We start from the raw sequence: 26,371 nt of genomic DNA on the forward strand, positions 1-26,371 counted from the left end.
TAGCTCTCCCTTTTTACTTCCTTTTGGATAAACAGACATATTAGGCAAGCATTTTGGAGCTTTCACCTAAATAACTACAGGTGGTGAGATAAGCTGCACAATATAATTGACCTTTCAGTATATTGTTGCACACACACCATCTATTTAGCAAATGCCCTTGTTATCAACAGCAGCCTTTTAAACTCACCTGAGCTAACAGGTATGTGCGCTGGTTACTCTGCTGCGCTTAAAATTTCTTTTTTGGTTTGCTACAATGCCTTTTCTGAAACGTTGTCTCCTTCTGCTGGAACACTGACTTCTTTCATTTAATGCCTGCAGACTATAAAAGAGAACCCAACCCAAAAAGTTTGGTTGATTAGTCTGTGGCATTCTGTTAAACTGTTGCTTATGGCGGTCTCTGTGAGCTTCTCAGCGACATTCAGCCAGCCAGGTATCCTGCCTGCAGTAGATGGAATGTGGCAATGGAACGCTGGCTGCGCGTGTCATAATAGGCTCTGAGCCTTTATATACCTGTGCACAGCAGCAGCCACCTTCAGTCTGCTGCTGGACAGCCAGCAGCAGCAGCAGCAGGAGAGGTATGTAATCAGGAGCCCTCCTGCTAAGGGTAGACAGCTGCTCGTTCCACCCCACCCCCCGCCTTAATTGGTTCTCCTCCCTTCCAACGGTGTTGAGGCGGGTGGGAACAGCAGGGGGTGAAGGTGCTGTGTTTAAAGAGGTGGAGTTATGCAGATCTAAAACGCGTGGATTGCAGCAGCAGCAAGCCGAAAAGTGCAGGCATGTAAGGGATCTAGAGGTTGACAACATGTCTTCTTAACGGGAGTCCAGGAGCTCATCTCCACAAATGGACTTTTCAGGATCCTTGGGTGGCTCCGTAGTTTGAAACCAATTCTGGTTATCGCTTCTCGGCCTTTTGGCTAAGATCAAGTGTAGTATCTGTTCTTATCAGTTTAATATCTGATACGTCCCCTATCTGGGGACCATATATTAAATGGATTTTTAGAACAGGGAGATGGAAAAAGAGCTTGCTCTGTCCACTCCACGCATTGACCTGGTATTGCAGTATCTCCAGGACCGGTGCACCCCTTCTTTAATGCAGTTTCTAAAATCAGAAAGAATTTAATTCAATGTTTTTTGTTCATTTTGCTTGTTTGTCGGATTTGGGGATGGACTCTTTGGCTTTGCTTTTCTTCTCCTCATTGGATTTTTCATGTTCAAAGTTGCAGAAGCCAGATTACAAGCTCATTTTGGTTCAACTTCAGCAACTGTGCATTGCATTGCCATGTAATGTGATGCAATGCTATCTTTCCAGCTCTCCCTTTTTACTTCCTTTTGGATAAACAGACATATTAGGCAAGCATTTTGGAGCTTTCACCTAAATAACTACAGGTGGTGAGATAAGCTGCACAATATAATTGACCTTTCAGTATATTGTTGCACACACACCATCTATTTAGCAAATGCCCTTGTTATCAACAGCAGCCTTTTAAACTCACCTGAGCTAACAGGTATGTGCGCTGGTTACTCTGCTGCGCTTAAAATTTCTTTTTTGGTTTGCTACAATGCCTTTTCTGAAACGTTGTCTCCTTCTGCTGGAACACTGACTTCTTTCATTTAATGCCTGCAGACTATAAAAGAGAACCCAACCCAAAAAGTTTGGTTGATTAGTCTGTGGCATTCTGTTAAACTGTTGCTTATGGCGGTCTCTGTGAGCTTCTCAGCGACATTCAGCCAGCCAGGTATCCTGCCTGCAGTAGATGGAATGTGGCAATGGAACGCTGGCTGCGCGTGTCATAATAGGCTCTGAGCCTTTATATACCTGTGCACAGCAGCAGCCACCTTCAGTCTGCTGCTGGACAGCCAGCAGCAGCAGCAGCAGGAGAGGTATGTAATCTGGAGCCCTCCTGCTAAGGGTAGACAGCTGCTCGTTCCACCCCACCCCCCGCCTTAATTGGTTCTCCTCCCTTCCAACGGTGTTGAGGCGGGTGGGAACAGCAGGGGGTGAAGGTGCTGTGTTTAAAGAGGTGGAGTTATGCAGATCTAAAACGCGTGGATTGCAGCAGCAGCAAGCCGAAAAGTGCAGGCATGTAAGGGATCTAGAGGTTGACAACATGTCTTCTTAACGGGAGTCCAGGAGCTCATCTCCACAAATGGACTTTTCAGGATCCTTGGGTGGCTCCGTAGTTTGAAACCAATTCTGGTTATCGCTTCTCGGCCTTTTGGCTAAGATCAAGTGTAGTATCTGTTCTTATCAGTTTAATATCTGATACGTCCCCTATCTGGGGACCATATATTAAATGGATTTTTAGAACAGGGAGATGGAAAAAGAGCTTGCTCTGTCCACTCCACGCATTGACCTGGTATTGCAGTATCTCCAGGACCGGTGCACCCCTTCTTTAATGCAGTTTCTAAAATCAGAAAGAATTGAATTCAATGTTTTTTGTTCATTTTGCTTGTTTGTCGGATTTGGGGATGGACTCTTTGGCTTTGCTTTTCTTCTCCTCATTGGATTTTTCATGTTCAAAGTTGCAGAAGCCAGATTACAAGCTCATTTTGGTTCAACTTCAGCAACTGTGCATTGCATTGCCATGTAATGTGATGCAATGCTATCTTTCTAGCTCTCCCTTTTTACTTCCTTTTGGATAAACAGACATATTAGGCAAGCATTTTGGAGCTTTCACCTAAAAACCTACAGGTGGTGAGATAAGCTGCACAATATAATTGACCTTTCAGTATATTGTTGCACACACACCATCTATTTAGCAAATGCCCTTGTTATCAACAGCAGCCTTTTAAACTCACCTGAGCTAACAGGTATGTGCGCTGGTTACTCTGCTGCGCTTAAAATTTCTTTTTTGGTTTGCTACAATGCCTTTTCTGAAACGTTGTCTCCTTCTGCTGGAACACTGACTTCTTTCATTTAATGCCTGCAGACTATAAAAGAGAACCCAACCCAAAAAGTTTGGTTGATTAGTCTGTGGCATTCTGTTAAACTGTTGCTTATGGCGGTCTCTGTGAGCTTCTCAGCGACATTCAGCCAGCCAGGTATCCTGCCTGCAGTAGATGGAATGTGGCAATGGAACGCTGGCTGCGCGTGTCATAATAGGCTCTGAGCCTTTATATACCTGTGCACAGCAGCAGCCACCTTCAGTCTGCTGCTGGACAGCCAGCAGCAGCAGCAGCAGGAGAGGTATGTAATCAGGAGCCCTCCTGCTAAGGGTAGACAGCTGCTCGTTCCACCCCACCCCCCGCCTTAATTGGTTCTCCTCCCTTCCAACGGTGTTGAGGCGGGTGGGAACAGCAGGGGGTGAAGGTGCTGTGTTTAAAGAGGTGGAGTTATGCAGATCTAAAACGCGTGGATTGCAGCAGCAGCAAGCCGAAAAGTGCAGGCATGTAAGGGATCTAGAGGTTGACAACATGTCTTCTTAACGGGAGTCCAGGAGCTCATCTCCACAAATGGACTTTTCAGGATCCTTGGGTGGCTCCGTAGTTTGAAACCAATTCTGGTTATCGCTTCTCGGCCTTTTGGCTAAGATCAAGTGTAGTATCTGTTCGCTTCTCGGCCTTTTGGCTAAGATCAAGTGTAGTATCTTTTGAAAAGGCAGTTTTGTCCTTGGGCTGCCCTAGTAAATTGATGCATATTACACACTGGTTTGGTGCACTTGTTAGTACGCCAGGTGGCTCATAGAGTTATCTGATGGAAAACATGGCCCTCCAGGATCGAAGTCACTAGGCTGGGTAAGTGTGAGGGCTTTGGAGCAATGTGCCCCAGGAGTAGGCGCCCTGGTGGGAGTCCAAGCTTACTGGGACTGGGAACCCCAGAAAGACTTGGCTTCGTAGCACGCCGCACCTTTGCCAATCATACTTTCTGAGCAACCCCCCCTATTCCTGGCCTCCGGGCTAGGAAGGGGAATTTTTATAAACCCGGTCGGAGGTCCGGTCAGCTTTGGGCTGAGAAACCAACACAGGCTCCAGCTCCACTAGGGTGGCAGCCTAGATGGAAGCTGGGAGCACGAAAACGGCTCTTCTCCGGCTTCGGCTAGGGAGAGCATCGGAGATCCCTGACCCTCGCTGTGGCCTTCTGGCTCGGAGGGATGGGGATGGTTTATTGGGAACCCTCTCCTCCGGGAAGGGTCCACATGAATCCTCACCTCGTGCGCTGTTTTGGTGTGACTTCGGTCACATTTTTCAGTGCCTTGGATGCAGCTTCAATCAAAAAAAAATCTGTTCTTATCAGTTTAATATCTGATACGTCCCCTATCTGGGGACCATATATTAAATGGATTTTTAGAACAGGGAGATGGAAAAAGAGCTTGCTCTGTCCACTCCACGCATTGACCTGGTATTGCAGTATCTCCAGGACCGGTGCACCCCTTCTTTAATGCAGTTTCTAAAATCAGAAAGAATTGAATTCAATGTTTTTTGTTCATTTTGCTTGTTTGTCGGATTTGGGGATGGACTCTTTGGCTTTGCTTTTCTTCTCCTCATTGGATTTTTCATGTTCAAAGTTGCAGAAGCCAGATTACAAGCTCATTTTGGTTCAACTTCAGCAACTGTGCATTGCATTGCCATGTAATGTGATGCAATGCTATCTTTCTAGCTCTCCCTTTTTACTTCCATTTGGATAAACAGACATATTAGGCAAGCATTTTGGAGCTTTCACCTAAATAACTACAGGTGGTGAGATAAGCTGCACAATATAATTGACCTTTCAGTATATTGTTGCACACACACCATCTATTTAGCAAATGCCCTTGTTATCAACAGCAGCCTTTTAAACTCACCTGAGCTAACAGGTATGTGCGCTGGTTACTCTGCTGCGCTTAAAATTTCTTTTTTGGTTTGCTACAATGCCTTTTCTGAAACGTTGTCTCCTTCTGCTGTAACACTGACTTCTTTCATTTAATGCCTGCAGACTATAAAAGAGAACCCAACCCAAAAAGTTTGGTTGATTAGTCTGTGGCATTCTGTTAAACTGTTGCTTATGGCGGTCTCTGTGAGCTTCTCAGCGACATTCAGCCAGCCAGGTATCCTGCCTGCAGTAGATGGAATGTGGCAATGGAACGCTGGCTGCGCGTGTCATAATAGGCTCTGAGCCTTTATATACCTGTGCACAGCAGCAGCCACCTTCAGTCTGCTGCTGGACAGCCAGCAGCAGCAGCAGCAGGAGAGGTATGTAATCTGGAGCCCTCCTGCTAAGGGTAGACAGCTGCTCGTTCCACCCCACCCCCCGCCTTAATTGGTTATCCTCCCTTCCAACGGTGTTGAGGCGGGTGGGAACAGCAGGGGGTGAAGGTGCTGTGTTTAAAGAGGTGGAGTTATGCAGATCTAAAACGCGTGGATTGCAGCAGCAGCAAGCCGAAAAGTGCAGGCATGTAAGGGATCTAGAGGTTGACAACATGTCTTCTTAACGGGAGTCCAGGAGCTCATCTCCACAAATGGACTTTTCAGGATCCTTGGGTGGCTCCGTAGTTTGAAACCAATTCTGGTTATCGCTTCTCGGCCTTTTGGCTAAGATCAAGTGTAGTATCTGTTCTTATCAGTTTAATATCTGATACGTCCCCTATCTGTGGACCATATATTAAATGGATTTTTAGAACAGGGAGATGGAAAAAGAGCTTGCTCTGTCCACTCCACGCATTGACCTGGTATTGCAGTATCTCCAGGACCGGTGCACCCCTTCTTTAATGCAGTTTCTAAAATCAGAAAGAATTGAATTCAATGTTTTTTGTTCATTTTGCTTGTTTGTCGGATTTGGGGATGGACTCTTTGGCTTTGCTTTTCTTCTCCTCATTGGATTTTTCATGTTCAAAGTTGCAGAAGCCAGATTACAAGCTCATTTTGGTTCAACTTCAGCAACTGTGCATTGCATTGCCATGTAATGTGATGCAATGCTATCTTTCTAGCTCTCCCTTTTTACTTCCTTTTGGATAAACAGACATATTAGGCAAGCATTTTGGAGCTTTCACCTAAAAACCTACAGGTGGTGAGATAAGCTGCACAATATAATTGACCTTTCAGTATATTGTTGCACACACACCATCTATTTAGCAAATGCCCTTGTTATCAACAGCAGCCTTTTAAACTCACCTGAGCTAACAGGTATGTGCGCTGGTTACTCTGCTGCGCTTAAAATTTCTTTTTTGGTTTGCTACAATGCCTTTTCTGAAACGTTGTCTCCTTCTGCTGGAACACTGACTTCTTTCATTTAATGCCTGCAGACTATAAAAGAGAACCCAACCCAAAAAGTTTGGTTGATTAGTCTGTGGCATTCTGTTAAACTGTTGCTTATGGCGGTCTCTGTGAGCTTCTCAGCGACATTCAGCCAGCCAGGTATCCTGCCTGCAGTAGATGGAATGTGGCAATGGAACGCTGGCTGCGCGTGTCATAATAGGCTCTGAGCCTTTATATACCTGTGCACAGCAGCAGCCACCTTCAGTCTGCTGCTGGACAGCCAGCAGCAGCAGCAGCAGGAGAGGTATGTAATCAGGAGCCCTCCTGCTAAGGGTAGACAGCTGCTCGTTCCACCCCACCCCCCGCCTTAATTGGTTCTCCTCCCTTCCAACGGTGTTGAGGCGGGTGGGAACAGCAGGGGGTGAAGGTGCTGTGTTTAAAGAGGTGGAGTTATGCAGATCTAAAACGCGTGGATTGCAGCAGCAGCAAGCCGAAAAGTGCAGGCATGTAAGGGATCTAGAGGTTGACAACATGTCTTCTTAACGGGAGTCCAGGAGCTCATCTCCACAAATGGACTTTTCAGGATCCTTGGGTGGCTCCGTAGTTTGAAACCAATTCTGGTTATCGCTTCTCGGCCTTTTGGCTAAGATCAAGTGTAGTATCTGTTCGCTTCTCGGCCTTTTGGCTAAGATCAAGTGTAGTATCTTTTGAAAAGGCAGTTTTGTCCTTGGGCTGCCCTAGTAAATTGATGCATATTACACACTGGTTTGGTGCACTTGTTAGTACGCCAGGTGGCTCATAGAGTTATCTGATGGAAAACATGGCCCTCCAGGATCGAAGTCACTAGGCTGGGTAAGTGTGAGGGCTTTGGAGCAATGTGCCCCAGGAGTAGGCGCCCTGGTGGGAGTCCAAGCTTACTGGGACTGGGAACCCCAGAAAGACTTGGCTTCGTAGCACGCCGCACCTTTGCCAATCATACTTTCTGAGCAACCCCCCCTATTCCTGGCCTCCGGGCTAGGAAGGGGAATTTTTATAAACCCGGTCGGAGGTCCGGTCAGCTTTGGGCTGAGAAACCAACACAGGCTCCAGCTCCACTAGGGTGGCAGCCTAGATGGAAGCTGGGAGCACGAAAACGGCTCTTCTCCGGCTTCGGCTAGGGAGAGCATCGGAGATCCCTGACCCTCGCTGTGGCCTTCTGGCTCGGAGGGATGGGGATGGTTTATTGGGAACCCTCTCCTCCGGGAAGGGTCCACATGAATCCTCACCTCGTGCGCTGTTTTGGTGTGACTTCGGTCACATTTTTCAGTGCCTTGGATGCAGCTTCAATCAAAAAAAAATCTGTTCTTATCAGTTTAATATCTGATACGTCCCCTATCTGGGGACCATATATTAAATGGATTTTTAGAACAGGGAGATGGAAAAAGAGCTTGCTCTGTCCACTCCACGCATTGACCTGGTATTGCAGTATCTCCAGGACCGGTGCACCCCTTCTTTAATGCAGTTTCTAAAATCAGAAAGAATTGAATTCAATGTTTTTTGTTCATTTTGCTTGTTTGTCGGATTTGGGGATGGACTCTTTGGCTTTGCTTTTCTTCTCCTCATTGGATTTTTCATGTTCAAAGTTGCAGAAGCCAGATTACAAGCTCATTTTGGTTCAACTTCAGCAACTGTGCATTGCATTGCCATGTAATGTGATGCAATGCTATCTTTCTAGCTCTCCCTTTTTACTTCCATTTGGATAAACAGACATATTAGGCAAGCATTTTGGAGCTTTCACCTAAATAACTACAGGTGGTGAGATAAGCTGCACAATATAATTGACCTTTCAGTATATTGTTGCACACACACCATCTATTTAGCAAATGCCCTTGTTATCAACAGCAGCCTTTTAAACTCACCTGAGCTAACAGGTATGTGCGCTGGTTACTCTGCTGCGCTTAAAATTTCTTTTTTGGTTTGCTACAATGCCTTTTCTGAAACGTTGTCTCCTTCTGCTGTAACACTGACTTCTTTCATTTAATGCCTGCAGACTATAAAAGAGAACCCAACCCAAAAAGTTTGGTTGATTAGTCTGTGGCATTCTGTTAAACTGTTGCTTATGGCGGTCTCTGTGAGCTTCTCAGCGACATTCAGCCAGCCAGGTATCCTGCCTGCAGTAGATGGAATGTGGCAATGGAACGCTGGCTGCGCGTGTCATAATAGGCTCTGAGCCTTTATATACCTGTGCACAGCAGCAGCCACCTTCAGTCTGCTGCTGGACAGCCAGCAGCAGCAGCAGCAGGAGAGGTATGTAATCTGGAGCCCTCCTGCTAAGGGTAGACAGCTGCTCGTTCCACCCCACCCCCCGCCTTAATTGGTTCTCCTCCCTTCCAACGGTGTTGAGGCGGGTGGGAACAGCAGGGGGTGAAGGTGCTGTGTTTAAAGAGGTGGAGTTATGCAGATCTAAAACGCGTGGATTGCAGCAGCAGCAAGCCGAAAAGTGCAGGCATGTAAGGGATCTAGAGGTTGACAACATGTCTTCTTAACGGGAGTCCAGGAGCTCATCTCCACAAATGGACTTTTCAGGATCCTTGGGTGGCTCCGTAGTTTGAAACCAATTCTGGTTATCGCTTCTCGGCCTTTTGGCTAAGATCAAGTGTAGTATCTGTTCTTATCAGTTTAATATCTGATACGTCCCCTATCTGTGGACCATATATTAAATGGATTTTTAGAACAGGGAGATGGAAAAAGAGCTTGCTCTGTCCACTCCACGCATTGACCTGGTATTGCAGTATCTCCAGGACCGGTGCACCCCTTCTTTAATGCAGTTTCTAAAATCAGAAAGAATTGAATTCAATGTTTTTTGTTCATTTTGCTTGTTTGTCGGATTTGGGGATGGACTCTTTGGCTTTGCTTTTCTTCTCCTCATTGGATTTTTCATGTTCAAAGTTGCAGAAGCCAGATTACAAGCTCATTTTGGTTCAACTTCAGCAACTGTGCATTGCATTGCCATGTAATGTGATGCAATGCTATCTTTCTAGCTCTCCCTTTTTACTTCCTTTTGGATAAACAGACATATTAGGCAAGCATTTTGGAGCTTTCACCTAAATAACTACAGGTGGTGAGATAAGCTGCACAATATAATTGACCTTTCAGTATATTGTTGCACACACACCATCTATTTAGCAAATGCCCTTGTTATCAACAGCAGCCTTTTAAACTCACCTGAGCTAACAGGTATGTGCGCTGGTTACTCTGCTGCGCTTAAAATTTCTTTTTTGGTTTGCTACAATGCCTTTTCTGAAACGTTGTCTCCTTCTGCTGGAACACTGACTTCTTTCATTTAATGCCTGCAGACTATAAAAGAGAACCCAACCCAAAAAGTTTGGTTGATTAGTCTGTGGCATTCTGTTAAACTGTTGCTTATGGCGGTCTCTGTGAGCTTCTCAGCGACATTCAGCCAGCCAGGTATCCTGCCTGCAGTAGATGGAATGTGGCAATGGAACGCTGGCTGCGCGTGTCATAATAGGCTCTGAGCCTTTATATACCTGTGCACAGCAGCAGCCACCTTCAGTCTGCTGCTGGACAGCCAGCAGCAGCAGCAGCAGGAGAGGTATGTAATCAGGAGCCCTCCTGCTAAGGGTAGACAGCTGCTCGTTCCACCCCACCCCCCGCCTTAATTGGTTCTCCTCCCTTCCAACGGTGTTGAGGCGGGTGGGAACAGCAGGGGGTGAAGGTGCTGTGTTTAAAGAGGTGGAGTTATGCAGATCTAAAACGCGTGGATTGCAGCAGCAGCAAGCCGAAAAGTGCAGGCATGTAAGGGATCTAGAGGTTGACAACATGTCTTCTTAACGGGAGTCCAGGAGCTCATCTCCACAAATGGACTTTTCAGGATCCTTGGGTGGCTCCGTAGTTTGAAACCAATTCTGGTTATCGCTTCTCGGCCTTTTGGCTAAGATCAAGTGTAGTATCTGTTCTTATCAGTTTAATATCTGATACGTCCCCTATCTGGGGACCATATATTAAATGGATTTTTAGAACAGGAAGATGGAAAAAGAGCTTGCTCTGTCCACTCCACGCATTGACCTGGTATTGCAGTATCTCCAGGACCGGTGCACCCCTTCTTTAATGCAGTTTCTAAAATCAGAAAGAATTGAATTCAATGTTTTTTGTTCATTTTGCTTGTTTGTCGGATTTGGGGATGGACTCTTTGGCTTTGCTTTTCTTCTCCTCATTGGATTTTTCATGTTCAAAGTTGCAGAAGCCAGATTACAAGCTCATTTTGGTTCAACTTCAGCAACTGTGCATTGCATTGCCATGTAATGTGATGCAATGCTATCTTTCTAGCTCTCCCTTTTTACTTCCTTTTGGATTAACAGACATATTAGGCAAGCATTTTGGAGCTTTCACCTAAATAACTACAGGTGGTGAGATAAGCTGCACAATATAATTGACCTTTCAGTATATTGTTGCACACACACCATCTATTTAGCAAATGCCCTTGTTATCAACAGCAGCCTTTTAAACTCACCTGAGCTAACAGGTATGTGCGCTGGTTACTCTGCTGCGCTTAAAATTTCTTTTTTGGTTTGCTACAATGCCTTTTCTGAAACGTTGTCTCCTTCTGCTGGAACACTGACTTCTTTCATTTAATGCCTGCAGACTATAAAAGAGAACCCAACCCAAAAAGTTTGGTTGATTAGTCTGTGGCATTCTGTTAAACTGTTGCTTATGGCGGTCTCTGTGAGCTTCTCAGCGACATTCAGCCAGCCAGGTATCCTGCCTGCAGTAGATGGAATGTGGCAATGGAACGCTGGCTGCGCGTGTCATAATAGGCTCTGAGCCTTTATATACCTGTGCACAGCAGCAGCCACCTTCAGTCTGCTGCTGGACAGCCAGCAGCAGCAGCAGCAGGAGAGGTATGTAATCAGGAGGGCTCCTGCTAAGGGTAGACAGCTGCTCGTTCCACCCCACCCCCCGCCTTAATTGGTTCTCCTCCCTTCCAACGGTGTTGAGGCGGGTGGGAACAGCAGGGGGTGAAGGTGCTGTGTTTAAAGAGGTGGAGTTATGCAGATCTAAAACGCGTGGATTGCAGCAGCAGCAAGCCGAAAAGTGCAGGCATGTAAGGGATCTAGAGGTTGACAACATGTCTTCTTAACGGGAGTCCAGGAGCTCATCTCCACAAATGGACTTTTCAGGATCCTTGGGTGGCTCCGTAGTTTGAAACCAATTCTGGTTATCGCTTCTCGGCCTTTTGGCTAAGATCAAGTGTAGTATCTGTTCTTATCAGTTTAATATCTGATACGTCCCCTATCTGGGGACCATATATTAAATGGATTTTTAGAACAGGGAGATGGAAAAAGAGCTTGCTCTGTCCACTCCACGCATTGACCTGGTATTGCAGTATCTCCAGGACCGGTGCACCCCTTCTTTAATGCAGTTTCTAAAATCAGAAAGAATTGAATTCAATGTTTTTTGTTCATTTTGCTTGTTTGTCGGATTTGGGGATGGACTCTTTGGCTTTGCTTTTCTTCTCCTCATTGGATTTTTCATGTTCAAAGTTGCAGAAGCCAGATTACAAGCTCATTTTGGTTCAACTTCAGCAACTGTGCATTGCATTGCCATGTAATGTGATGCAATGCTATCTTTCTAGCTCTCCCTTTTTACTTCCTTTTGGATAAACAGACATATTAGGCAAGCATTTTGGAGCTTTCACCTAAATAACTACAGGTGGTGAGATAAGCTGCACAATATAATTGACCTTTCAGTATATTGTTGCACACACACCATATATTTAGCAAATGCCCTTGTTATCAACAGCAGCCTTTTAAACTCACCTGAGCTAACAGGTATGTGCGCTGGTTACTCTGCTGCACTTAAAATTTCTTTTTTGATTTGCTACAATGCCTTTTCTGAAACGTTGTCTCCTTCTGCTGGAACACTGACTTCTTTCATTTAATGCCTGCAGACTATAAAAGAGAACCCAACCCAAAAAGTTTGGTTGATTAGTCTGTGGCATTCTGTTAAACTGTTGCTTATGGCGGTCTCTGTGAGCTTCTCAGCGACATTCAGCCAGCCAGGTATCCTGCCTGCAGTAGATGGAATGTGGCAATGGAACGCTGGCTGCGCGTGTCATAATAGGCTCTGAGCCTTTATATACCTGTGCACAGCAGCAGCCACCTTCAGTTTGCTGCTGGACAGCCAGCAGCAGCAGCAGCAGGAGAGGTATGTAATCAGGAGCCCTCCTGCTAAGGGTAGACAGCTGCTCGTTCCACCCCACCCCCCGCCTTAATTGGTTCTCCTCCCTTCCAACGGTGTTGAGGCGGGTGGGAACAGCAGGGGGTGAAGGTGCTGTGTTTAAAGAGGTGGAGTTATGCAGATCTAAAACGCGTGGATTGCAGCAGCAGCAAGCCGAAAAGTGCAGGCATGTAAGGGATCTAGAGGTTGACAACATGTCTTCTTAACGGGAGTCCAGGAGCTCATCTCCACAAATGGACTTTTCAGGATCCTTGGGTGGCTCCGTAGTTTGAAACCAATTCTGGTTATCGCTTCTCGGCCTTTTGGCTAAGATCAAGTGTAGTATCTGTTCTTATCAGTTTAATATCTGATACGTCCCCTATCTGGGGACCATATATTAAATGGATTTTTAGAACAGGGAGATGGAAAAAGAGCTTGCTCTGTCCACTCCACGCATTGACCTGGTATTGCAGTATCTCCAGGACCGGTGCACCCCTTCTTTAATGCAGTTTCTAAAATCAGAAAGAATTGAATTCAATGTTTTTTGTTCATTTTGCTTGTTTGTCGGATTTGGGGATGGACTCTTTGGCTTTGCTTTTCTTCTCCTCATTGGATTTTTCATGTTCAAAGTTGCAGAAGCCAGATTACAAGCTCATTTTGGTTCAACTTCAGCAACTGTGCATTGCATTGCCATGTAATGTGATGCAATGCTATCTTTCTAGCTCTCCCTTTTTACTTCCTTTTGGATAAACAGACATATTAGGCAAGCATTTTGGAGCTTTCACCTAAATAACTACAGGTGGTGAGATAAGCTGCACAATATAATTGACCTTTCAGTATATTGTTGCACACACACCATCTATTTAGCAAATGCCCTTGTTATCAACAGCAGCCTTTTAAACTCACCTGAGCTAACAGGTATGTGCGCTGGTTACTCTGCTGCGCTTAAAATTTCTTTTTTGGTTTGCTACAATGCCTTTTCTGAAACGTTGTCTCCTTCTGCTGGAACACTGACTTCTTTCATTTAATGCCTGCAGACTATAAAAGAGAACCCAACCCAAAAAGTTTGGTTGATTAGTCTGTGGCATTCTGTTAAACTGTTGCTTATGGCGGTCTCTGTGAGCTTCTCAGCGACATTCAGCCAGCCAGGTATCCTGCCTGCAGTAGATGGAATGTGGCAATGGAACGCTGGCTGCGCGTGTCATAATAGGCTCTGAGCCTTTATATACCTGTGCACAGCAGCAGCCACCTTCAGTCTGCTGCTGGACAGCCAGCAGCAGCAGCAGCAGGAGAGGTATGTAATCAGGAGCCCTCCTGCTAAGGGTAGACAGCTGCTCGTTCCACCCCACCCCCCGCCTTAATTGGTTCTCCTCCCTTCCAACGGTGTTGAGGCGGGTGGGAACAGCAGGGGGTGAAGGTGCTGTGTTTAAAGAGGTGGAGTTATGCAGATCTAAAACGCGTGGATTGCAGCAGCAGCAAGCCGAAAAGTGCAGGCATGTAAGGGATCTAGAGGTTGACAACATGTCTTCTTAACGGGAGTCCAGGAGCTCATCTCCACAAATGGACTTTTCAGGATCCTTGGGTGGCTCCGTAGTTTGAAACCAATTCTGGTTATCGCTTCTCGGCCTTTTGGCTGCGATCGTATGACTGTACCTTGATTGGTGCGAGTCTCCTGGAGGAATCCGGACACTTTTGTGGAGGATTTTCTGCTTTTTCCTGTGGTATTCCATACCGACAGAATCCAAGATGTCTTTTGTGAAGAACACCATCCGTTTGTCCGTGGATCCATCTGACCAGAACAAGAACAACGTGGTTTTCATTGTCCAAGACATCGTTGAAGGCAAAGCTGGAGCAAGACGTTCTGAGATCTTCAGTGTCAACGAATTTTCACGTCAAGGTAATTATGACGTTACCTTTATGGACCAGGATGTTTGCCTTAATGTCTTTGAATGGCTCCGTGGTCACTCTAGTGACCCCTGCTTGGAAGGAGTTAGATGGGAACCTTTGTTTGGTCTGCAAGAAAAGGAGGTGACTGTGACTGTCTATAACCCTTTTACAGACCCTGAGCTGCTGGAGTGCTTCCTCTCTCGCTACTGTGAATATGTGCGGAAGGGAGTGAAGCAAGTCAATTGTCTAGGAATCTTTAACTGTCAGTATAAATTCCGTGTGAAATTGAAAAGGGATCCTGACAGTGTGGGGGGCTTTAGACACCCTCCATCAAATTTTTCCGTTGCAGGCCATAGAGGTTTCCTCTTTTACCCAGGCCAGCCCATGTTTTGCCGTAGATGCTTTTCTTTCGGACATACCATGGTAACATGCCTTAAAGGGCAGTGTTGCCGAAATTGCAGAAAGGAGGGGCATATGGCCAACCAGTGTCCAGAGGCCAAGTCCTGTGATGTCTGTGGGAGTAGTGATCACATGTATAAGGACTGTCCTATGAGTGCACCTAGACGTTCTGATAAAGAACAGAAGGAGGAGGAGCTGGAGAGGAGGCAGATGGCAAGCGCACTGAAAGTGCTGGAAAGATTGGAGAGGGAGGAGAGAGAGGGAAGGAGGCGGGAAACTGGTAGAGCCTCTCCCTCTACGGCGCCAGAGGAGGTGTCCCTGAGACCATGTTCTTCTTCTGCTGAAGAAATGAGGAAGAAGCGGAAGGAAGAAAAGGAGTTCTGGAGGGAAGTGGCAAAGGTGGAGAAAAAGGCAGTGTCTGCGAGAATATCTAGGAAAGTGGTGGAAGCAGAGCTGCCTGAGATGATGACTTTTGGAGAGGCAATGGACGCAACAGGATGTGAAGTGCAAATCTCGGAACCCGACAGTCCTGAACACCCTTCGGGTCCTGAAAACATTGAAGATTTTTCTTCGGAAGATGATAGGGGTGCAAAGAAGAGTCGTAGGGAGGATGGTGGGGGCAGTGATGATGCAGATTTTAGTGAGCCTCAGAGGAAGATCAGAACTGCCAGAATGAGGAGTGTGGCTGGTGAAGCCAGCGGGTCGGAAACCAGCTGTTCTGTTCTGATGGCGGAGGAGGATAGTGGTGGTGCTGGATAGTGTCACCATATAATATTGTAAATGTTTTTTCTTTTTGTCCTCTTGTGAGCTTTGGTTTAGGCCAAAGGCTATTTCTTTGTGTAATTGGTGAAGGAGTAGAAGTATTATGGGATTTACCATAGTGTCCCAAAACGTAAGAGTGTTTAAAAGTAAAGTAAGAAGAGCTGCTATTTTTGAGTTTTTAGCTATGCAAAATGCATCTATTTTTTGTTTACAAGAATGTGGGGTAGTGGATGGTGTGAAAGGGGATGAATGGTCTTATGGAGCGTCTGTGTGGTCGGGGAGTGCATGTAATAAGAATGATGGTGTGGGTATTTTGGTTAAAGGAAGGGAGGTTGTTTTGAGTGATTATTTGGTTATTGAGGTGGGGAGATGTATCCTTGCTAATTTTGTATACAAGAATGTAAAGTTTTGTGTTATTAATGTTTATGCGCCAGTTGAAAAAAATGAGCGCAAAAATTTATTTGAAAAAATTAAGCTTTTTGTTCCAGGAAGAATACCTGTGGTAATTGTGGGTGATATGAACTGTGATGTGGGGAGAGTGAATGTGGATGTGTCTGGGAAAGCATTATTGGAGTTAGTGAATGATTTTGGGTTGTGTGATATGCAGCGCGTGTGTAACATGAATCCTTTGTTGAACACTTTCTTTTCTGAGAGTGGTAGGGTACAATCCAGATTGGATTATTGTTTTATTTCTAAAAATATGGTTTCTGTTAATTATAGGCAGGAAAACGTTCTTTTTTCAGATCATGTGTGTATGTTGTGTGAGTTGGATATAAAAGTTGATGGAGTGTTTGGGAGAGGATTGTGGAAGTTAAATGTTAAACTGTTAGAGAATGAAGATGTGAGAAAGGAGTATGAAAGGCGGTATGAAGAATGGTGTAAGCATAAAAATGAGTTTGGGAATGTTTGTGAGTGGTGGGACTGGGTGAAGAAACAAACAAAAATGTTCTTTAAAAATTTAGGATACAAGTATGCAGCAATTAAAAGAGAGAGTTTTGTTAAACTGAACGTGCGGTTGAGCGTTTTGTATAAGTTAAGGGAAGGAGGAGTTGAGGTGGAGGAGGATATTTTAGAGGTAAAAAAGGAGATTAGTGAGTTTTTGTTGGAGAGAGGGAGAAGCATAGTGTTTAGGGCAAAGATTGATAAGATGGAGCAGGATGAGAAATGTTCTCGGTTTTTCTTTAAAAAAGTTTTTGGAAAGAAACAGAGTATGAGCGTGGTGTATGGAGCAGATGGAAGTGAGGTGAGTGGAGAGGATATGTGTGAAGAGGTGGCTAAGTTTTATGAGGATCTGTATGCAGTGAAACAGAGGGATGAATGTTTGGAGAATGATGTTTTGAGTGTGTTAGAGAGTAAGTTGAGTGAAGCAGAAAGAGAGAGAGTGATGGGTGAGGTGACTGGTGATGAGGTATGGAAGGTTATGTGTAGTATGGCTTTGAATAAGACGCCGGGGGAGGATGGCCTCCCAGTAGAATTTTATCGTGTGATGTGGGGTGTGATTGGTAAGGACTTTGTGGATGTATGTAAGTATATGTGGGGAAACATGGAGGTGGCTGAGAGTATGCGTGCAGGTATGGTTGTGTTAATTCCTAAGAAAGGGGATTTGAAAAGTCTGAGGAATTGGAGGCCAATAACGTTACTTAATTGTGATTATAAAATCTATGCAAAACTTATGGCTAATAGGATGCGTGATGTGATAGAGAGTGTGATTGGGGATGAGCAGTGTTGTGCGGTACCTGGGAGGCGGATTCATGAGTGTGTGTGTATGTTAAGAGATTGTCTATGGGATTGCATGGGTCGTAAGAAGAGTGTATTTTTGTTAAGTTTGGATTTTGAAAAGGCTTATGATAGGTTGTCGCATGGTTTTTTGTTCAGAGTGTTGTTAAAAATGGGTTTTCCGGCTGATTTTGTTGGGCGAGTGAGAAGTTTGTATGCGGGTGTTTATAGCTGTGTTTTAATGAATGGGTATGTGGGTAGGAAAGTGAATGTCTTTTCGGGTGTGCGACAGGGGTGTCCTTTGTCCCCTGTAGCATTTATTTGTGCAATTGAGCCATTGTTGTGTATGCTGAGGAAAGATAAGGTAATTCGTGGTGTGCAAGTGCCGGGAGGTGGAGGAAAAGAATGGAAGGTGAGTGGTTATATGGATGACGTGTGTGTATTATGTGATTCTGAATGTTCGGTGAGGCGGGTGAAGTTGTTAGTGTCTATTTTTTGTGGTGCATCTGCGTTTAAAGTGAATTGGGAAAAGAGTGAGTGTAAGGGTTTTGGAGGCGGAAGTTTAAGTAGGGATGTAGGTGTGAATGTAGTGAATGGACCTATTAAAGTTTTGGGTGTGAAGTTTTCAGAGAGTTTGGATGGGAAAGAAAGTTGGGATGATGCGAAAGGAAAAGTTGAGCAGAAGTTGAATTTTTGGAAATTGAGGAGTTTATCCTTTTTTGGGAAGATTTTAATTGTTAAGAGTGTGGTGTTGCCAATATTTTTATATATTGCGGTAGTATTTCCACCAGGATATATGTGTATGAGAAGCTTGAATAGAATTTTATTTGTTTTTTTGTGGAACTCGAAAATGGAGAGAGCTAGGAGAGAAATTTTGGTTAAAAGAGTGGAAAAAGGTGGTTTGGGTTTTCCGAATTTGGACGTGTTTTTTGGTGTGAATATCGTTGTGTTTGTTTTGAAAGTGATTAGGGCGGATGGAAAGTTTTCATCTATGTGTAGGTATTTATTTGGAGCGTATTTGTTTCGTTTAAAGTGGCAAGAAAGGGATTTGCGATGTCCGATTGCTTTTGAGGTGCCTGTATGGTATGTGTGGGTTTATAAGTTTTTGGTGAGGTATGAACTGTGTGATGCAGATGTGAGATTGCTGGAGAATAAGAAGGCTGTGTATAGGATGATTGAATGTAGAGAGGTAGAATGTGGAATAAATATGGTTAGGGGTGGTGATGTGCAGAAGGTTTGGAAGAAAGTGCGGATGAGTGGTATGACCAACAAACAGAGTGAAGTTGTGTGGCAGTCTTTACATGGAGTATTACCTGTGAGAGAGTTTCAGAGGAATAGAGGTTTGGTGAGGAGGTAATGTGTCCAAGAAATGGCTGTGGTGGAAGGGAAAGTGTGTTGCATGTTTTTTGGAATTGCCAGTATGCTAGAGATGTGATTGGGAGAATGGGGCCTTTGTGTAAAGAATTGTGTGGTGTGAATTTGTTGTCTTTTGAGTTGTTTATGTTTGGTTTGGGAATATATGATGGGACGAAGGAAAGAGTCTTGTGGTTGATGCTTGCATGTATAAAGGAAGTGTTATGGGATGTGAGGAATGTGTATGTGTTTAAAAGGAAGGAAATTGCTGTAAAGGATAGTGTGAAGGTGATTTTGGGGAAGATGTATGTGTGTTTCCTATGGGACAAAAAGAGGAGAGGGGAAGTGGATGCGGAGGGAATATGGAAAGTTAAAAAGTGGAGATATATTGTTAGTACCTCTTGATTTTTGTTATTGTTGTTTTGAAATATGAAATAAATATTTCCGATGATGATGGGGACAGCAAATTGCGTATTGGATTTGACGCAGCTGTTTTGATGGAATTTTCCTTTGTCTGGGTTCCATAGACTGTGGAATTTCCTCGTCTGAGGAGAAAAAAAAAAGAAAAAAAAAAAAAATCTGTTCTTATCAGTTTAATATCTGATACGTCCCCTATCTGGGGACCATATATTAAATGGATTTTTAGAACAGGGAGATGGAAAAAGAGCTTGCTCTGTCCACTCCACGCATTGACCTGGTATTGCAGTATCTCCAGGACCGGTGCACCCCTTCTTTAATGCAGTTTCTAAAATCAGAAAGAATTGAATTCAATGTTTTTTGTTCATTTTGCTTGTTTGTCGGATTTTGGGATGGACTCTTTGGCTCTGCTTTTTTTCTCCTCATTGGATTTTTCATGTTCAAAGTTGCAGAAGCCAGATTACAAGCTCATTTTGGTTCAACTTCAGCAACTGTGCATTGCATTGCCATGTAATGTGATGCAATGCTATCTTTCTAGCTCTCCCTTTTTACTTCCTTTTGGATAAACAGACATATTAGGCAAGCATTTTGGAGCTTTCACCTAAATAACTACAGGTGGTGAGATAAGCTGCACAATATAATTGACCTTTCAGTATATTGTTGCACACACACCATCTATTTAGCAAATGCCCTTGTTATCAACAGCAGCCTTTTAAACTCACCTGAGCTAACAGGTATGTGCGCTGGTTACTCTGCTGCGCTTAAAATTTCTTTTTTGGTTTGCTACAATGCCTTTTCTGAAACGTTGTCTCCTTCTGCTGGAACACTGACTTCTTTCATTTAATGCCTGCAGACTATAAAAGAGAACCCAACCCAAAAAGTTTGGTTGATTAGTCTGTGGCATTCTGTTAAACTGTTGCTTATGGCGGTCTCTGTGAGCTTCTCAGCGACATTCAGCCAGCCAGGTATCCTGCCTGCAGTAGATGGAATGTGGCAATGGAACGCTGGCTGCGCGTGTCATAATAGGCTCTGAGCCTTTATATACCTGTGCACAGCAGCAGCCACCTTCAGTCTGCTGCTGGACAGCCAGCAGCAGCAGCAGCAGGAGAGGTATGTAATCAGGAGCCCTCCTGCTAAGGGTAGACAGCTGCTCGTTCCACCCCACCCCCCGCCTTAATTGGTTCTCCTCCCTTCCAACGGTGTTGAGGCGGGTGGGAACAGCAGGGGGTGAAGGTGCTGTGTTTAAAGAGGTGGAGTTATGCAGATCTAAAACGCGTGGATTGCAGCAGCAGCAAGCCGAAAAGTGCAGGCATGTAAGGGATCTAGAGGTTGACAACATGTCTTCTTAACGGGAGTCCAGGAGCTCATCTCCACAAATGGACTTTTCAGGATCCTTGGGTGGCTCCGTAGTTTGAAACCAATTCTGGTTATCGCTTCTCGGCCTTTTGGCTAAGATCAAGTGTAGTATCTGTTCTTATCAGTTTAATATCTGATACGTCCCCTATCTGGGGACCATATATTAAATGGATTTTTAGAACAGGGAGATGGAAAAAGAGCTTGCTCTGTCCACTCCACGCATTGACCTGGTATTGCAGTATCTCCAGGACCGGTGCACCCCTTCTTTAATGCAGTTTCTAAAATCAGAAAGAATTGAATTCAATGTTTTTTGTTCATTTTGCTTGTTTGTCGGATTTTGGGATGGACTCTTTGGCTTTGCTTTTCTTCTCCTCATTGGATTTTTCATGTTCAAAGTTGCAGAAGCCAGATTACAAGCTCATTTTGGTTCAACTTCAGCAACTGTGCATTGCATTGCCATGTAATGTGATGCAATGCTATCTTTCTAGCTCTCCCTTTTTACTTCCTTTTGGATAAACAGACATATTAGGCAAGCATTTTGGAGCTTTTACCTAAATAACTACAGGTGGTGAGATAAGCTGCACAATATAATTGACCTTTCAGTATATTGTTGCACACACACCATCTATTTAGCAAATGCCCTTGTTATCAACAGCAGCCTTTTAAACTCACCTGAGCTAACAGGTATGTGCGCTGGTTACTCTGCTGCGCTTAAAATTTCTTTTTTGGTTTGCTACAATGCCTTTTCTGAAACGTTGTCTCCTTCTGCTGGAACACTGACTTCTTTCATTTAATGCCTGCAGACTATAAAAGAGAACCCAACCCAAAAAGTTTGGTTGATTAGTCTGTGGCATTCTGTTAAACTGTTGCTTATGGCGGTCTCTGTGAGCTTCTCAGCGACATTCAGCCAGCCAGGTATCCTGCCTGCAGTAGATGGAATGTGGCAATGGAACGCTGGCTGCGCGTGTCATAATAGGCTCTGAGCCTTTATATACCTGTGCACAGCAGCAGCCACCTTCAGTCTGCTGCTGGACAGCCAGCAGCAGCAGCAGCAGGAGAGGTATGTAATCAGGAGCCCTCCTGCTAAGGGTAGACAGCTGCTCGTTCCACCCCACCCCCCGCCTTAATTGGTTCTCCTCCCTTCCAACGGTGTTGAGGCGGGTGGGAACAGCAGGGGGTGAAGGTGCTGTGTTTAAAGAGGTGGAGTTATGCAGATCTAAAACGCGTGGATTGCAGCAGCAGCAAGCCGAAAAGTGCAGGCATGTAAGGGATCTAGAGGTTGACAACATGTCTTCTTAACGGGAGTCCAGGAGCTCATCTCCACAAATGGACTTTTCAGGATCCTTGGGTGGCTCCGTAGTTTGAAACCAATTCTGGTTATCGCTTCTCGGCCTTTTGGCTAAGATCAAGTGTAGTATCTGTTCTTATCAGTTTAATATCTGATACGTCCCCTATCTGGGGACCATATATTAAATGGATTTTTAGAACAGGGAGATGGAAAAAGAGCTTGCTCTGTCCACTCCACGCATTGACCTGGTATTGCAGTATCTCCAGGACCGGTGCACCCCTTCTTTAATGCAGTTTCTAAATTCAGAAAGAATTGAATTCAATGTTTTTTGTTCATTTTGCTTGTTTGTCAGATTTTGGGATGGACTCTTTGGCTTTGCTTTTCTTCTCCTCATTGGATTTTTCATGTTCAAAGTTGCAGAAGCCAGATTACAAGCTCATTTTGGTTCAACTTCAGCAACTGTGCATTGCATTGCCATGTAATGTGATGCAATGCTATCTTTCTAGCTCTCCCTTTTTACTTCCTTTTGGATAAACAGACATATTAGGCAAGCATTTTGGAGCTTTCACCTAAATAACTACAGGTGGTGAGATAAGCTGCACAATATAATTGACCTTTCAGTATATTGTTGCACACACACCATCTATTTAGCAAATGCCCTTGTTATCAACAGCAGCCTTTTAAACTCACCTGAGCTAACAGGTATGTGCGCTGGTTACTCTGCTGCGCTTAAAATTTCTTTTTTGGTTTGCTACAATGCCTTTTCTGAAACGTTGTCTCCTTCTGCTGGAACACTGACTTCTTTCATTTAATGCCTGCAGACTATAAAAGAGAACCCAACCCAAAAAGTTTGGTTGATTAGTCTGTGGCATTCTGTTAAACTGTTGCTTATGGCGGTCTCTGTGAGCTTCTCAGCGACATTCAGCCAGCCAGGTATCCTGCCTGCAGTAGATGGAATGTGGCAATGGAACGCTGGCTGCGCGTGTCACAATAGGCTCTGAGCCTTTATATACCTGTGCACAGCAGCAGCCACCTTCAGTCTGCTGCTGGACAGCCAGCAGCAGCAGCAGCAGGAGAGGTATGTAATCAGGAGCCCTCCTGCTAAGGGTAGACAGCTGCTCGTTCCACCCCACCCCCCGCCTTAATTGGTTCTCCTCCCTTCCAACGGTGTTGAGGCGGGTGGGAACAGCAGGGGGTGAAGGTGCTGTGTTTAAAGAGGTGGAGTTATGCAGATCTAAAATGCGTGGATTGCAGCAGCAGCAAGCCGAAAAGTGCAGGCATGTAAGGGATCTAGAGGTTGACAACATGTCTTCTTAACGGGAGTCCAGGAGCTCATCTCCACAAATGGACTTTTCAGGATCCTTGGGTGGCTCCGTAGTTTGAAACCAATTCTGGTTATCGCTTCTCGGCCTTTTGGCTAAGATCAAGTGTAGTATCTGTTCTTATCAGTTTAATATCTGATACGTCCCCTATCTGGGGACCATATATTAAATGGATTTTTAGAACAGGGAGATGGAAAAAGAGCTTGCTCTGTCCACTCCACGCATTGACCTGGTATTGCAGTATCTCCAGGACCGGTGCACCCCTTCTTTAATGCAGTTTCTAAAATCAGAAAGAATTGAATTCAATGTTTTTTGTTCATTTTGCTTGTTTGTCGGATTTTGGGATGGACTCTTTGGCTTTGCTTTTCTTCTCCTCATTGGATTTTTCATGTTCAAAGTTGCAGAAGCCAGATTACAAGCTCATTTTGGTTCAACTTCAGCAACTGTGCATTGCATTGCCATGTAATGTGATGCAATGCTATCTTTCTAGCTCTCCCTTTTTACTTCCTTTTGGATAAACAGACATATTAGGCAAGCATTTTGGAGCTTTCACCTAAATAACTACAGGTGGTGAGATAAGCTGCACAATATAATTGACCTTTCAGTATATTGTTGCACACACACCATCTATTTAGCAAATGCCCTTGTTATCAACAGCAGCCTTTTAAACTCACCTGAGCTAACAGGTATGTGCGCTGGTTACTCTGCTGCGCTTAAAATTTCTTTTTTGGTTTGCTACAATGCCTTTTCTGAAACGTTGTCTCCTTCTGCTGGAACACTGACTTCTTTCATTTAATGCCTGCAGACTATAAAAGAGAACCCAACCCAAAAAGTTTGGTTGATTAGTCTGTGGCATTCTGTTAAACTGTTGCTTATGGCGGTCTCTGTGAGCTTCTCAGCGACATTCAGCCAGCCAGGTATCCTGCCTGCAGTAGATGGAATGTGGCAATGGAACGCTGGCTGCGCATGTCATAATAGGCTCTGAGCCTTTATATACCTGTGCACAGCAGCAGCCACCTTCAGTCTGCTGCTGGACAGCCAGCAGCAGCAGCAGCAGGAGAGGTATGTAATCAGGAGCCCTCCTGCTAAGGGTAGACAGCTGCTCGTTCCACCCCACCCCCCGCCTTAATTGGTTCTCCTCCCTTCCAACGGTGTTGAGGCGGGTGGGAACAGCAGGGGGTGAAGGTGCTGTGTTTAAAGAGGTGGAGTTATGCAGATCTAAAACGCGTGGATTGCAGCAGCAGCAAGCCGAAAAGTGCAGGCATGTAAGGGATCTAGAGGTTGACAACATGTCTTCTTAACGGGAGTCCAGGAGCTCATCTCCACAAATGGACTTTTCAGGATCCTTGGGTGGCTCCGTAGTTTGAAACCAATTCTGGTTATCGCTTCTCGGCCTTTTGGCTAAGATCAAGTGTAGTATCTTTCGAAAAGGCGGTTTTGGATGTTGGCCGCCCTAGTAGATTGATACATTATGCACACTGGGGTTTAGGTGCTTGTTAGTATGCCAGGTGGCTAATATAGTCATCTGGTGGAAAGCATGGCCCCCCAGGATCGACGCCATTGGGCCGGGGAAGATCGAAAGCCCGAAGTGTGAAGTGCCCCAGGAGTGGTGACCCTGGGGTGCCTTAACTCACTGGGATTGGGAACCCCACTTGAGTTTATGGCACATTTGCACTAGCACTTCAATATTTCTTTCTTCACACACACCCTTATTCCGGGCCTTCTGGCCTTAGGATGGGGAATTTTTCAATTCCCGGTCGAAGGTCCGGGCAGTATTATACTGTGAAACCTTCACTATTTATTTAATTTTTTTTTGTCACTGTGTGTCCACTTTTTCACGTGTGTCCACGTCCTTACTAGGATTTTGTCGGGATGCGGTTCCCTTACGGGTTCCTCTCTTGGCAGGTCTAGGGGGGGAGTGTGTGGCCATCAGGTTCCGCTCCCCCCTGAACCCCCCTGGCTCTCCTCTTTCGGGAGGAGAGCGTTGTTGGCTCCCCTCTTCCGCGAGGGGAGCACAGTCTTTGGCTCCCAGTGCCTTGCTCGGGTGAGAACTCGGGCAGGTATTGAGGGTAAGATTGGGTCGCCTCTGGCTCCGGCTGGAGGTGGCTATTTGTCCCTGTGCCTCGCTGTGGCCTTCTGGCTCGGAGGGACGGGGAATGGTTTGGGGGACCCTTCTCCTTTTGGAGAGGGTTTCAAGAAGACCAGCATCCTAGTGCACTTTTTTTTGTGGCACTTGTCACTTTTTTAAGCGCACTCGGGTTTTGTACACGAATTCGGGCTTTCGATAAAAAAAAAAAAATCTGTTCTTATCAGTTTAATATCTGATACGTCCCCTATCTGGGGACCATATATTAAATGAATTTTTAGAACAGGGAGATGGAAAAAGAGCTTGCTCTGTCCACTCCACGCATTGAATTGGTATTGCAGTATCTCCAGGACCGGTGCACCCCTTCTTTAATGCAGTTTCTAAAATCAGAAAGAATTGAATTCAATGTTTTTTGTTCATTTTGCTTGTTTGTCGGATTTTGGGATGGACTCTTTGGCTTTGCTTTTCTTCTCCTCATTGGATTTTTCATGTTCAAAGTTGCAGAAGCCAGATTACAAGCTCATTTTGGTTCAACTTCAGCAACTGTGCATTGCATTGCCATGTAATGTGATGCAATGCTATCTTTCTAGCTCTCCCTTTTTACTTCCTTTTGGATAAACAGACATATTAGGCAAGCATTTTGGAGCTTTCACCTAAATAACTACAGGTGGTGAGATAAGCTGCACAATATAATTGACCTTTCAGTATATTGTTGCACACACACCATCTATTTAGCAAATGCCCTTGTTATCAACAGCAGCCTTTTAAACTCACCTGAGCTAACAGGTATGTGCGCTGGTTACTCTGCTGCGCTTAAAATTTCTTTTTTGGTTTGCTACAATGCCTTTTCTGAAACGTTGTCTCCTTCTGCTGGAACACTGACTTCTTTCATTTAATTCCTGCAGACTATAAAAGAGAACCCAACCCAAAAAGTTTGGTTGATTAGTCTGTGGCATTCTGTTAAACTGTTGCTTATGGCGGTCTCTGTGAGCTTCTCAGCGACATTCAGCCAGCCAGGTATCCTGCCTGCAGTAGATGGAATGTGGCAATGGAACGCTGGCTGCGCGTGTCATAATAGGCTCTGAGCCTTTATATACCTGTGCACAGCAGCAGCCACCTTCAGTCTGCTGCTGGACAGCCAGCAGCAGCAGCAGCAGGAGAGGTATGTAATCAGGAGCCCTCCTGCTAAGGGTAGACAGTTGCTCGTTCCACCCCACCCCCCGCCTTAATTGGTTCTCCTCCCTTCCAACGGTGTTGAGGCGGGTGGGAACAGCAGGGGGTGAAGGTGCTGTGTTTAAAGAGGTGGAGTTATGCAGATCTAAAACGCGTGGATTGCAGCAGCAGCAAGCCGAAAAGTGCAGGCATGTAAGGGATCTAGAGGTTGACAACATGTCTTCT

At 45.0% G+C, this 26,371-nt stretch overlaps 14 non-coding genes and 3 pseudogenes across 14 annotated transcripts; all 17 read left to right on the forward strand.

Annotated features, from left to right (window-relative positions):
* The first annotated feature begins 894 nt into the window (after positions 1-894).
* On the forward strand, positions 895-1,085 carry LOC141242629 (U2 spliceosomal RNA). The gene has a single exon (XR_012307029.1). It is a non-coding gene; the product is annotated as a U2 spliceosomal RNA (small nuclear RNA).
* A 1,115-nt stretch (positions 1,086-2,200) lies between these two features.
* LOC141242630 (U2 spliceosomal RNA) lies at positions 2,201-2,391 on the forward strand. Its single transcript, XR_012307030.1, has one exon. It is a non-coding gene; the product is annotated as a U2 spliceosomal RNA (small nuclear RNA).
* A 1,115-nt stretch (positions 2,392-3,506) lies between these two features.
* LOC141242731 (U2 spliceosomal RNA) lies at positions 3,507-3,664 on the forward strand (annotated as a pseudogene).
* Positions 3,665-4,188: 524 nt separating this feature from the next.
* LOC141242697 (U2 spliceosomal RNA) lies at positions 4,189-4,373 on the forward strand. The gene has a single exon (XR_012307092.1). It is a non-coding gene; the product is annotated as a U2 spliceosomal RNA (small nuclear RNA).
* A 1,115-nt stretch (positions 4,374-5,488) lies between these two features.
* Positions 5,489-5,679, forward strand: LOC141242676 (U2 spliceosomal RNA). The gene has a single exon (XR_012307073.1). It is a non-coding gene; the product is annotated as a U2 spliceosomal RNA (small nuclear RNA).
* A 1,115-nt stretch (positions 5,680-6,794) lies between these two features.
* On the forward strand, positions 6,795-6,952 carry LOC141242732 (U2 spliceosomal RNA; annotated as a pseudogene).
* Positions 6,953-7,476: 524 nt separating this feature from the next.
* Positions 7,477-7,661, forward strand: LOC141242698 (U2 spliceosomal RNA). Its single transcript, XR_012307093.1, has one exon. It is a non-coding gene; the product is annotated as a U2 spliceosomal RNA (small nuclear RNA).
* Positions 7,662-8,776: 1,115 nt separating this feature from the next.
* Positions 8,777-8,967, forward strand: LOC141242678 (U2 spliceosomal RNA). The gene has a single exon (XR_012307074.1). It is a non-coding gene; the product is annotated as a U2 spliceosomal RNA (small nuclear RNA).
* Positions 8,968-10,082: 1,115 nt separating this feature from the next.
* Positions 10,083-10,273, forward strand: LOC141242675 (U2 spliceosomal RNA). Its single transcript, XR_012307072.1, has one exon. It is a non-coding gene; the product is annotated as a U2 spliceosomal RNA (small nuclear RNA).
* A 1,115-nt stretch (positions 10,274-11,388) lies between these two features.
* On the forward strand, positions 11,389-11,579 carry LOC141242631 (U2 spliceosomal RNA). The gene has a single exon (XR_012307031.1). It is a non-coding gene; the product is annotated as a U2 spliceosomal RNA (small nuclear RNA).
* Positions 11,580-12,694: 1,115 nt separating this feature from the next.
* On the forward strand, positions 12,695-12,885 carry LOC141242632 (U2 spliceosomal RNA). Its single transcript, XR_012307032.1, has one exon. It is a non-coding gene; the product is annotated as a U2 spliceosomal RNA (small nuclear RNA).
* A 6,154-nt stretch (positions 12,886-19,039) lies between these two features.
* LOC141242720 (U2 spliceosomal RNA) lies at positions 19,040-19,235 on the forward strand. Its single transcript, XR_012307111.1, has one exon. It is a non-coding gene; the product is annotated as a U2 spliceosomal RNA (small nuclear RNA).
* A 1,115-nt stretch (positions 19,236-20,350) lies between these two features.
* Positions 20,351-20,541, forward strand: LOC141242633 (U2 spliceosomal RNA). The gene has a single exon (XR_012307033.1). It is a non-coding gene; the product is annotated as a U2 spliceosomal RNA (small nuclear RNA).
* A 1,115-nt stretch (positions 20,542-21,656) lies between these two features.
* On the forward strand, positions 21,657-21,847 carry LOC141242636 (U2 spliceosomal RNA). Its single transcript, XR_012307035.1, has one exon. It is a non-coding gene; the product is annotated as a U2 spliceosomal RNA (small nuclear RNA).
* A 1,115-nt stretch (positions 21,848-22,962) lies between these two features.
* LOC141242637 (U2 spliceosomal RNA) lies at positions 22,963-23,153 on the forward strand. Its single transcript, XR_012307036.1, has one exon. It is a non-coding gene; the product is annotated as a U2 spliceosomal RNA (small nuclear RNA).
* A 1,115-nt stretch (positions 23,154-24,268) lies between these two features.
* LOC141242739 (U2 spliceosomal RNA) lies at positions 24,269-24,360 on the forward strand (annotated as a pseudogene).
* A 794-nt stretch (positions 24,361-25,154) lies between these two features.
* On the forward strand, positions 25,155-25,339 carry LOC141242728 (U2 spliceosomal RNA). Its single transcript, XR_012307115.1, has one exon. It is a non-coding gene; the product is annotated as a U2 spliceosomal RNA (small nuclear RNA).
* Positions 25,340-26,371: the final 1,032 nt, after the last annotated feature.

The sequence above is a fragment of the Phyllobates terribilis genome, unplaced genomic scaffold, assembly GCF_046119375.1.
Source record: "Phyllobates terribilis strain yellow unplaced genomic scaffold, ASM4611937v1 Scaffold_1049__1_contigs__length_452226, whole genome shotgun sequence".
Lineage (NCBI taxonomy): Eukaryota > Metazoa > Chordata > Amphibia > Anura > Dendrobatidae > Phyllobates > Phyllobates terribilis.